This window comes from Tamandua tetradactyla, chromosome 7 (assembly GCF_023851605.1).
Source record: "Tamandua tetradactyla isolate mTamTet1 chromosome 7, mTamTet1.pri, whole genome shotgun sequence".
NCBI classification, from domain to species: domain Eukaryota; kingdom Metazoa; phylum Chordata; class Mammalia; order Pilosa; family Myrmecophagidae; genus Tamandua; species Tamandua tetradactyla.
In genome coordinates, this window is record NC_135333.1 from 13849010 (window position 1) to 13861068 (window position 12059).

Sequence of the window (12059 nt, forward strand, 5' to 3'; positions counted from 1 at the left end):
CAGACAAAAGACATTTGAGGGAGTTCAAAAAAGAGTCTGTGCTGTGCTGTAAATGAGATGCAACAGGAGAGGTGAGAAAGACGTTTAGGTAGAAATTAATAGTTCTGGGGCATAACCCAAAAGGCACAGCCAAAGATGGAAGTTCAGGGATTTGACTTATCCCTAGTTCTGGCTCTGATTTGTGGCTTTTCTCCTCTTGTCCCATCATTATCAAAATCCTACCATTCATCGCTTCTCGGCCTTTTGGCTTAGATCAAGTGTACTATCTGTTCTTATCAGTTTAATATCTGATACGTCCTCTATTCGAGGACAATATATTAAATGGATTTTTGGAGTTAGGAGATGGAATAGGAGCTTGCTCCATCCACTCCACACATCGACCTGATATTGCAGTACTTCCAGGAATGGTGCACCCCCTTGGGGGAATAATAAATGTATAAAAAACAAGAAAAAAAATCCTACCACTCACCTTTCAAGGACCAGAAACAGTTCTTCCTTTGGCCAGCTTTCCATAACCACCTTCACTGAATTCCCATGCATTTTTCCTTTTTCCTTTAATTAGAGAAGTTGTAGGTTTAGAGAAAAACCTATAGTTCCCATATCCATCCCTCTCCCCAATTATTAACATCACGCTACATTTGTTAGACCATGGTACATTTCTTACAATTGATGAAAGAAATCTTCATAATTGTACTGTTAACTGTAGTCCATGGTTTACCTTAGGGTTCATTGTTTGTGTTGTATAGTCCTATGTTTGTTTGCTTTTAATTTGTATTCCAGTAACATATATGCAACTTAAAATGGTTACAGGCATTGTACTTAACTACTCATTTGATTCCTCTCTTATATAATGTGTTCTTGATATGTGTATCTATACATTTATATATAGATACCTATGCTTATCTACATAGAAATGTATTTATGCATTCATTTCACCCAAAATAGTTTTGAATATTTATTATGTGTAATGCTGAAAATAAGAGCCAATATTTGTCTTCAATAGAAGAGTCAGAAAAAGAAATATAAAATTTCAATACAGTATTGCATTTACCATGATAAATGACCTGGAAAGATAAAAATATAAGTTCCTAAGAGGATCTAGTCTTAAAGGATCCGAAAATGCTTTCCAGAGAGGTGAAATTTATACTGAAACTTGCAGTGTCGGGTGGAAGAGAATTTCTCCCTAGTAAGATGATAGATGATCTTGATGCACTATTGATTCTCTGACCCCCAACCACTGAGTGTCTCTTTTTCGTCTCATCCATTCCTTTCCTGAACCCAGTCATCATACTCTAGAGTTTCTGTTTCCATTTCCTACTTCTGGAAAGTACTATTACACTAGCACCTTTAATTCTCCACTGACAATTTGTTACATTAGATAATTTAGTCATAAAACTCTCTGCGTAGTCACTATGCTTTCGATTTACATATGTTTGATACTGTCCATGTTTATTAAGATGAAAGCTCTGGCTATACCTTCATTTATTTGCTTCCTTATGGTTTTCAAAGTAAGAGTCTTCTATCAAAAGTGAAACTCAACCAATAGGCTCTTGGATTCCTTCAAGCCAAGAGTTTTCAACATTTCCTGCCACCCTAGGGCTCATTTTGAGAGGACAAGACAGATCACCAGTATCTTTAGATTTTGTGGCCAGTTTTTCATAAATTTGGAACTGGACCCCAATAGAGAATACGCCATTTTTCTGAAATGTATTAATATTTTCTAAAATTCAATATTTGAATAAAATGCTAATACAAATATACAGTGAATTCAAATGGATTAATAAAAACAAATTTATGTTTCAGTACCTTAGATAAAGTATATTATGGGCTATAATCAAGCCTCAGTGGAGAATGTTTGATAGTCATCAAAGGCCTGTATTTCCAGAAATGCTCGTGGATCAATCATATACTTATTAATTTTTGGAATGCCCCTGAGCTATATAACTGAAAACTCCCTCTGCTTAAGCCTCTGCTAACATAGGACAAATTCATTAGTACAAGTTTGCTATTTCTCGTGTAGATTGATTCTTCCTCTAGAAATGGATTCCTAGAATCAATAGTCATTTAAAAAGTGACAACAGGGCAACACTTAGTGTACAAATATATCTAATTGGATGTGTCTAAAAAAAGATGTATACCAGGCTCTGAAGTTCAGCCTACACAAATGAGTCTAAATATCAGCACTGTGGTTGAGAAATCAGATTCCACTTTGAGTTGTACCGCTAACTAGTTATGTGACTTTGGCAAATTACTTAATGTTTCTGCACCTCAGATTATTTGTCTATATGAGAAGCATTTGAACCAGAATTCTATAATATTTAAGAGGTCTTTAAATTAAAATTAAACTGTTTTGCAATGACCCCTTTCCTTTGTTTACCCACTTTGTCAACTTTTTATTCCATTGCTTTTATAAAAGGCAAAACAAAAGAAAAAATTATATAAAGAGATGAATAATTTTGAAATTTACCAGAAATATGAATTTATGTATTATTTATTGTCTGGTCCTATGCCTGAGTGTATTTTTGTCTTTCAATTCAAGGTGTAAAATGCTCAAGAAGAGGTGAAGTTTCATGGGGACCTTCCTCTTAAATAAATATTTATTATGTATCTATTATATATGAGACCATGTTTCTAGCAGTGAACAAAACAAACAAAAACTTTTCTCTAGTTGAAGTTTATATTCTGGCAATGGTGAAAAATGTTTGGGCTTGAGCAATAAGGTAGTGACATTTACTGAGATGGGAAAAAAATAGGTGGGCAAGGAGGGAATGCAAGTTTGTAGGAGACAGACTCAATTATTCTGTTTTGGAAATATTAACTTTGAGGTGTTTCTTAAGCATGGGTAAGACAGAATGAGTCTGGAATTTGGAAGAAAAGGTGCAGAGGGTACTTCAATTTGGAAATCCTCACCCTCTAGGTGGATTTTAAGCCAGAGAGAACATTTAGAGAGCCAAGAAGGTTCAGGATTGAACTGTGAGGCACTCTACTATAGAGAGGTCATGTAAAAGAGATGGAGTGAGCATAAAAGATTGAAATGATCCACAAAAAAATATAAGAAAATTGAGAGTGTGGTGATTCAATGCTAAGAGAGGTGGGTTCTTGAAAAAGGAATAAATGTTCAATTGTGTAAAATACTGCTATGGGGGTGGGTCATAAGGATAAAAAGGTATCAGCTGAATTTGGCAGCATGAGAATCATTAGAACTCTCCAAAGCACAGTTTCAGTTGTGATGGGGAAGAGACCAGACTGGAAGGAGATGAAGAATTAATGGAAAATAAAGAAATGGAGGTTCATAATCTAGTCAACATCTTCAAGAAGTTTTGTTGAGAGGGTCAGTAAAAAAAAAGTGTACAGTAAATAAAGAAAGATGTGAGTCACAAGAGACTTTCTCTTTTTAATAAGAAATATTGGAGGTTGTTTGTTAGTAAAAGGAATAATCCAGTGGAAGGGTAGGTTGATGCAAAGAAATTTGGAACCAGTGATCAAAGACCTTGGAAGGCAAACAGGGGTGGATTCCAGAGCCTAAGTGGAAGAATTATTTCATAGTAACAGGAGAGAAGATAAAGATGTGCAAATATTTTGTGGACTTGAAAGTAGAAAGATCGTTTTAATGCCTTCTATTTTTTTTAGTAAAATATGAAACCAGATCATCAGCTGAGAGCTGGGGCAAGGGTGCAAGAGAAGTGCAGAAATTTTAAGAAGACAGTACATATTATAAAGAAGTCATCTCAGAAAAGGAGAAAGCAAACAGAAAGGAAACAAGATTGCCAAACAAAGCTGCTTGCTTGTTGAAGTTTGTGGTCACACATTGCAAGTGAAATCAGCCAGGAGAGTGTTATTTCCCTTAGCAACATTCAGTTCTTCGATACAACCGCAGAGAAAGAGGAAAGTTCAGATGACAAATTTGGTGTTTCCCCAGGTAAAAATGATGGAGTGAGTAATCTAACAACAGATAATGGCATCTAAATGGAGTAAAAAAGAAGGCAAAGTAAAAGAAAGATGTACAGGTAAAAAAATGGAAAAGTCACTAAGTTGACAAACTCAATGGAGTATTTAAATTATATTATAGTGTATTATAATATAGAGTAACTGTGCAAGAAGAAGAGGTGGTGATGGTCAGAGAATGGGACACTTGAAATTAAGCTAGTGCACTTAATGATGATGGCACCATCCAAAGGGGTGGGTACTAAATTTGGGAGTAGAGAGAAAAAAACTAAATGAACGTGAGAAGATCAAGGGATGCTGGGGTGATGCCATCCCATGCAGGCACTGAATTCACCATGAGTGATGACAGAAGGATGGGGAGGGGCACTGTGAGCTAAGAGTTAAAGGCATCTTGAATAAGGGAGAAGTCAGAAATGACAGTAACAAGGAGAAAGTGTATAAGTCTCCAAGGAACTAAGGATTTCGGAGGATGGAGAACCAGAAGTTGGAAATAGATGTGAGGTATTAAGGACAAACAGCCTCCAGCTGAGAAAGCAATAGGTGACGTGGTGGCACTGGGGGTTTTAGTTACACGTCGAGTTCTGGGAAATGTTCAAGTCCTGTTCCTGGAGGGTCATACAACTGTAAATGGCAAGTCCAGTTGCTGAATTCAGATCTCCAGACTCCAAATATAGGCCTTTTTCTGCTTTGCTATTTTGTCATAGTTACTGTTTGGCAAATATACTTTTTCTTTTTTGGCTTTGAGATGTTTCTTGAGATTAGCAAAAAATTACAGAAGATGGCCCTGAAATAGGTATATATGAGATTTAGATTTTGGTTGCTGACAATATAATACCTTTATGTTCTCTTTTTTAAAAGAAATAAGCCAAAACAGAAATAATTAAAACCCTTTGATTTACCTGATTTTGTTTTGGTGAAAACGTGTATAGAAGGTCCAGCATTTGCACTTTTCCCTTGTTTCTTTCCTCCTTTAATCACATTAACCCTCAGCTTTGACATTGATATGTGAATCCTTTCTGTTTCTTCATTCTACTTGCCCTGAAATACTCTTTTTTTGTTTTTGAGCCTATATTGTATTCCTTCTTAAGTCACCAATGACAGATTCCCCTGTTCTGCTATAAAACTAAGAATTTAATAGGCCAAAGTGTTTGAAATATATGTTCTCTCCCCATACCCCACCCACACACATCCAGGTTTTGCCACTTACCAGCTATGTGGACTTGGCTTATATTTCTCAACTGTTCTGCAAATTGAAGATAATGAAAGTACCTATACCATAGGCTAGTTATGGGAACTAAAGAGGGAAACACATATAGAGAGGTTAGCACAGAGCCTGGGACATAGTGAGACCTCCATAAGTGCTCATATATATTACCCATGTGCTTCCATGTGAACCCCACATGCACACACACACCTAACGAAATCGACTACTGAATTACAGCTGTATAAATGAATGCTCTTCCTATTGACTTCTCTTGTCTTCCTCCAAAATGCTGTTCACAAACATCCCAGCCTGGAGACCTAGAGCATCTAATCATGTGTGGTTTCCTTTGTAGAAAAACCCATCAGTTCCTTGATTTTCCATCTTTTTTCATCCCAAAGTTCTCTTTTCTTCCTTTCCTCTAATCCTTAGGGTTTGGGCTCTTTTATTTTTAATTATTTGAAATCAGAAATAAAATGCTAAGCTAGAACTAATGTGATAAAAAAAAAAGCAATGCTTATTTAACAATCATTATTTTAAAATTTCTTTAAAATGAATCACTTAAATACTTCAACCAAGATAGAAAATGAATTTTTCCATCGGTGTTTTCTTCTGAGATCGCTTGGTGAAAACAGTCATCTAATTAAAGTGCATCTTTCTTACTCATAAGCCTTCGAACTAAGGCTCAGGCAGGAAATGAATAGCTTCAGGGTGGAAATAAAACTTGAACTCTAAGAACTCTTCAAGATGACATGACCATCTGAGAGTTCTCCTCATAGGAATTTGCCAACTTGAAATTAAACTTCAAATTTACTGTCTTCTATTTACCCCTGTGAGAACAGCATGATCTTGCATCTGCTGTCAGTGCTGATCTGTCAATGATGCACAGATAACATACATATTCCATAAAACCCTAGGCATCTATAAATAACTGGTATCTGAATGCTATGGTGCAGATAACTACCTGGAACATGACACTTAGGTAAATTTTAACTTGGTAAAAATGAGGTCATTTAAAGTATTTCTGTGTCAGAGGGGAGTTGGAATTCCTCTCATTGTAACCTTTCCCAGGGTTATTGTCAAAATAAGTAGTATTGCTTGCCATGGTCAATGAAAGTCTTCAGATAAAGTAATTGCCGTGGACCGAGCTGCTAGAAAAGGCGGTGATCTAGGAATCAGAAATCTGACTCAAACAAAAACAAGGAAGGAAGGGTCAAAGGGAAAGGTCAAATGTTTGACCACCTAGGCATCTTTTCTCTAAATCAAAATCAGGTTACTCTAAAGGAATTGAATTATTCCTGTTTTAGAATCTATTTATAATATAAAAAGAGAATATCAAGGTGCATTATATTCAAATGCAGTTAGGATCTGGATTCTATTTCCACTGATACTGTCAATGTTGTGACTTAAGCTGCTATTAAGGTTCCATTTTATCTGTAAAATGATTGTGTGTAATCTTCTTCTTTATGAAAAATTGAGATAATACAAACTGCCCTGATAACTTCACTAAACTGTGAGAATCAAAAGAAGTAATGTATGTGTAATAACTTTACAAACCACAAAGTATTAGTCAGTTGGAAACTCTTGTTATTGTTCCAAGCCACAAAAGAATTAGGTAAATTATCGAAAATAGCCTCATGCATGTGGTACCTGTTCACTTCCAACAACGCAGCCCAGCTCATAATGGAAGCTCAAAATATAACTCTGAATAAATAAATACATGAGCTGGGATTTGAACCCAAGCTGGGTGGGCCAGAAGCTGGGAGCTTAACCACTGTACCACAGTGTGCCACATTTGCCTATACAGATCATTAAAAGTCAACACTGATGAAGAGATGACGTAATTCTATGGGGTTAGTACTGATTTAATTCCGAGCAATGAGAGCAGAGGGCATCACAATGAATAAGCCATGAAAGCACTATTCTTTCAGAGAGATGTTTCATAATGGGAATAATTTTAATGGGCTGAATACTTTTGAATTGAACAATTGCAAAATGTTCCCAGGCTTCGGCTCCTATGCTACGGTCATGTTCTTCCTTTCCCTTAGAAAAGGGGAAAATGTTCAGTTCCTAGAAAAGGAATAACTACAGTTATTTCCTCAAATACAGTAAGCCATCCCTGAGGGGGTGGTACAAGAGGGAAAGCAATGCCAGGGTCTGTGCCCCAGACAAGAGAGGCCAAGGTAACAGCGCGGCTCAATAAAGAACAATTGAAGGATGTCCCATTTCATCTGACTCCCAAAGCTCAGAGCAGATTTGCTGAGAGGACCAATATGATCCCTGTTTTCCTTCCACACTGCTTACACACACAGTCTGCTCCTGTGCCAGTGGCATAAGATCCTGACAGCCGACCGCTCCCCTAGGATCAGGCAGTTGTCTTTAACCAGCCCAAACTCAGCTGGCTCTGGCTTCTTCTTCTTTTTTTTTTTTTGCATGGGAAGGCACTGGGAATCGAACCCGGGTCTCCGGCATGGCAGGCGAGAACTCTACCTGCTGAGACACCGTGGCCTTCTTCTGAGAATATATTTTTTTCTAGCAACTTAGCTTTTCTTTAGCTTCTTAAATATACTCCACAAAAGAATTTACTTTTAAAATAGCCGGTCTTTTTCTGATCACTGATATAAAGCATTACTGAAATTTTTGAAAATATAGCAAAGTATTTGAAAAGTAAATCTAATCTCATTACCTGATAGCAACCACTCTGGTGTATTTCCTTTATAGGTGTGTACAAGCGCATAATCCTCATTTTATATTCAAAATATACGTTTCATAATCTATATTTGTCTCACATAGTTCAAAAGCAAAATTGTGATTTTAGTCTTAAAGATAATGCTTTTGAAATGTAATATTATACTGGTATCACATTCCTAGGCGATAAATTGTATTTTAAAATAAGATTTTGGGGGAACTCTTCAGACTGTAATAGAGTAGATTTTATCAAACCAATGGATAAAAATGCCAGAAATACAGTTACATGAAGGCATGTAGAATAACTAAGGCAGCCAGATCTTGAGAAGCCAGAATCCTAGAAAGAAGGGAAATCTATTTTCGTAAGATCATGAGGCATTTGTCAATCTGTAAGGACTTCAGGACCCATAGGCTAAACAGAAAGCAGGGAAGCAAAAATTATATTTCAGCCCTACTAAGCTACAGAACTGGAAGGATCAAATAAATGAAAGAAAAATGCCCAGAAGTAAGTCCAACATTCTGCACTGCTTTTCCCTTCAAGAAAAGCATTTTTCTTTTCTTGAAGCACGTCATTTCTTTAGGTGTGAGGAGTGAAAGGCAAAGAAACCCCAGCAGGAAATGGCTACCAATCAATAAAAACAACATCTAAGTACATTTGAATTTTTCAACAGTCTCATGATGTTAAGGAGACAAAAATTTCAGTGAAGAGTGGAGGGGTACCTGTAAGTCAGTTAGACCTTCACTAGTGACCCAGGAATAGCTGCATTCTAGGAATAAAAGCAAGCCAGAAATAGAGCAGTCATCACAAGACTGAGAGCCAGTCTCAAATCATCTAAATGTCTGATCATATGAAGGCTATATGGCCTCACTCTGTCAGTCAGAGGAAAATTAATTCCTATTGCAAGACAAAAATAGCAGCTAGACTCTTTGAAATTGTTCATATGCAATGCCTGTTACACATTCAAAGATTATCATATACCTGAAGATTGGCCCAAATAAATAAAAATAAGGAAGAAAAGAGATATTGGGGTTGTTAGACACAGACTTTAAATAATTTTTAAATTTATAAATTTTTAAAATTAAATATTTTAAAAGTTAAATGATAAGATATAGAGCTTTAGCAGATAATCGGAAGCTGTGAAGAAGAGTCCAGTGGAAAATTTATTACAGAAAAAAGTAACAATTGAAATTAAGGACATAAAAAAATAGGTTTTACAGTGAGTGATTGGGCAGCATGAGAGATGATTAGCGGTCTGAAAGAAGAGTAAAAAATATGAAACCTGAAGCACACAGAGAAGAGAAAGATGGAAAATACAGAGAAGAGTATGAGAGAAGTATGAGACAAGAGACACATCTTTAATATAAGGACACAGAGAAGTTGAAAGTGAAAGCTACTGGGATAGCTAAATCAAACAAGGTGGGCCATGGTGGCTCAGCAGGTAGAATTCTAGCCTGCCATCCTGGAGACTCAGGTTCGACTCCTGGTGCCAACCCATGTGAAAAAAAAAGAAAAAAAAAAACAACCAAGAAGATTTTAAGAGAAGTGTTGCTGGAGATAACAGTGACATTTTATAGTGATAAAAGGTTCACATCAATAGAATGTGAATATATCAATAGGATGATATAACAGATCATATGTTTTTATACCTCCAATAACATTGCCTAAAAATATATAAGTGAAACCCTACACAGCTAAAATGAGAAATAAATAATCCAGTCATGGTGAGAGATTTAATTTGAACGCATGATTTTAAGTTGGCATAATTTACACACACCCCCACACAGACACACAAAACACTGCATAAGAGAGGCTTCTTGGGGCTGATAATGTTCTATTATTTTTTTTTATCTGGATGATAGTTACATGGGTATTCTCACACTGTAAAAATTTATAGAACCAAACAATTATGATTTGTTCAATTTTCTGTTTTTAAAAGTTCTCTTAAAAACTTATTGTTTTTCTTTTCAGGACTACATAATATTTGATTATATAAATAATCATTCTTTTTTAACCTACCCCATCTTTTTGTACACTTAAGATGCTTGCTATAGTTTGCTTTTATGATCAACACTTAATTTTGTCCACACATAATATATTTTACTTTTGTAATCCAGATCTTTGACAATTTTCTAAGGATAAATTCCTAGAACTAGAAATCCTGGGTCAAAGGGTATGCACATTTCAACAAATTGCCTTCAAGAAAGATCATCCCCTTATTGCAATACTGAAAGTCGATCTCATTCAAGACAGATTTAAAAGTCCTTAGCCATTATCCTACTTGATCTTTGTTATATTAGGCACCGTCAACCACTTCTTCTTTTGTAAAATTCTATTTTACATTGGCTGTCTTGCCCTACCTCCACCATTCTCCTCTTCTTCCTTGCTCCCAAACACACCCCAAGTTTGAGCCTTAGTTCCTTTCTCTCTCTTTTTTTTCGCATATCTCATTCGCACTTATTAAAGTAAGTAGCTGGGACCTACATTATCACCACCATTAGAACCAGTTTTGTAATTCCTTGATTGACACAGCAAATGTTTTATTGGAACCTGGAAATACTGTAATATTTATAATCCGTTGGTAGAAAGCAAATTGTTGCCCAGTGGCAAACTTCAACCAACTGTTTAAAGTGTCATAGTGTAGGTCAGGAGAACTGCTTCCCTGTTTTCAAAATGATATCCAATCCTGACGGGTCATCAGTCAAGGTATTAGGATTTTTGTTTGTTTTTTTCAAATACGAGACAATAAAAACTTACCATAATTGCTACTTCATTACTCTTTACATAAAAGTATAAAGGAAATTCTTAGGAAATAAGCTATAGTTGAATGAAAGGGGATAAAAATTACCTTTGAAATGCAGCAGTCATTATTGAAAAATGCTAGAGAAAGTGTGCAGGGATCACTTATCAAAGTGATGTAAGCCAGGAAAAGGGAGTTGAATTAATTTCAGTTCGTCTCTCTCTCTTTTAAAGGACTTAGTCTCTTGTCTTATGTTCTTTGTCTCTTATCTTTCCTGTTCTTCCTTTTTAGTTTCAACGTCATATATTCTTCTGTATTTCCAACAGCTAAACTGTCTATTTTCATGTCTTTATCATCATCTCAAATGTAATTGGGTGTTGTGAACAATGAATAATGAGCTAATAAATATCTGCAAAGGTAGAAAGAATGAGTGATAATATTCTGAATCTGAAAGATCGCATGAATTGTTGGACATGTTCTCCAGCTGAAGACATAGCAATGCCTGACATATCTCTTTCTCTTTTCTCCCTCTCCCTTCTACGTTTTCACTGCCTTCCAAATTCTCTTCCTCTTCTTTGCTTATGCCATCAACAGCTTTCTCTTCCATTTCCTTATTTCTCCATATAGAATTGTACAAAACATGCCTGATTTTTATAGTTTAATTTCCTTTTAGAATAAAATTTTATGATACTATGTTTCCAATTAAGAATTACTAAAATTAAAAATAGAAAAGCTAACTGTTGTTCTCTCAGAGAAAGATTAATGTGCTGTTTTAAACGTGGGCTCCTTAATGAGAAAAGCCATTGACTGTTCTATATTACTTAGAGCCAGACTAATATTATTGGCCTGTTTACTGTGCTATGTGCTTACCTTATATTGATTTTATTATTCTTTATTTTTTTTTTTACACGTGCAGGCACCGGGTATCGAACCCGGGTCCTTGGGCAGGGCAGGCAAGCATTCTTACCTGCTGAGCCAACGTGGCCCGATTTTATTATTCTTTGCAATTTTTTTTGGTTTGGTTTTTTTTTTTTAGCATGGGCAGGCACCAGGAATCGAACCCAGGTCTCTGGCATGGCGGGCGAGAACTCTGCCTGCTGAGCCACCATGGCCCGCCCTACAATGTTCTTTTGTAGGTAGGTTTACATTATATCAGATGAAAAAGTGAAGCATATTCAGGGCATCTTGGTCAGATTGCATATATGATCAGTGGTAAAGCTGGTACTCCAACCCAGCTCTTTCTGATTCCCAAGTCCAGGCTCTTAATCACTCTTCTGGGAGGCTGGAAATGCTCGTTAACTTGAAAAACAATAACCACTTTGATTGCTACTCTCTGGGGGAAGGGAACACACAGTCTACCACAGATCTTGAGTATGTCTCTCCTGACCCCTTCCTCCTCCATACCAATTTATTTTGATTATCAAGCGATAGATTGATGACGTTAATAAGCCTGTTGGACAGTTGGAGAATGGCCGGGTCATCAGAGT

At 36.3% G+C, this 12059-nt stretch overlaps 1 non-coding gene across 1 annotated transcript; it reads left to right on the forward strand.

Annotated features, from left to right (window-relative positions):
* The first annotated feature begins 227 nt into the window (after window positions 1-227).
* LOC143643069 (U2 spliceosomal RNA) lies at window positions 228-418 on the forward strand. The gene has a single exon (XR_013156110.1). It is a non-coding gene; the product is annotated as a U2 spliceosomal RNA (small nuclear RNA).
* The last annotated feature ends 11641 nt before the right edge of the window (window positions 419-12059 follow it).